The sequence below is a fragment of the Macrobrachium nipponense genome, chromosome 16 (genome assembly GCF_015104395.2).
Source record: "Macrobrachium nipponense isolate FS-2020 chromosome 16, ASM1510439v2, whole genome shotgun sequence".
Classification (NCBI taxonomy): Eukaryota; Metazoa; Arthropoda; class Malacostraca; order Decapoda; family Palaemonidae; genus Macrobrachium; species Macrobrachium nipponense.
This window is the reverse complement of record NC_087209.1, coordinates 6,461,201-6,461,460: the sequence shown is the minus strand read 5'-3', so window position 1 is coordinate 6,461,460 and position 260 is coordinate 6,461,201.

Genomic DNA, 260 nt, shown 5'->3' with positions numbered 1-260 from the left:
TGCCGCTCAAACTTTTTATTGAAGAGCAAAAAAAATATTAGTATTCAGAGAACAGATGAAAAATTATTTATTATTTTTATTTATATTGACGTTAATAATCGACTTTCAATTACGCGTTTGTGTTTGTAATTGTGTAATTAACAACAGCCGATTTTTCACAAGTCATCCTGTAAAAAAAAAAAAATTTTAAACAATTCATTAAAAAAATCCTGCTTACGCGCGGCTCCTCACCTGAAGGTCAATTGCACGGACGGTCAAGA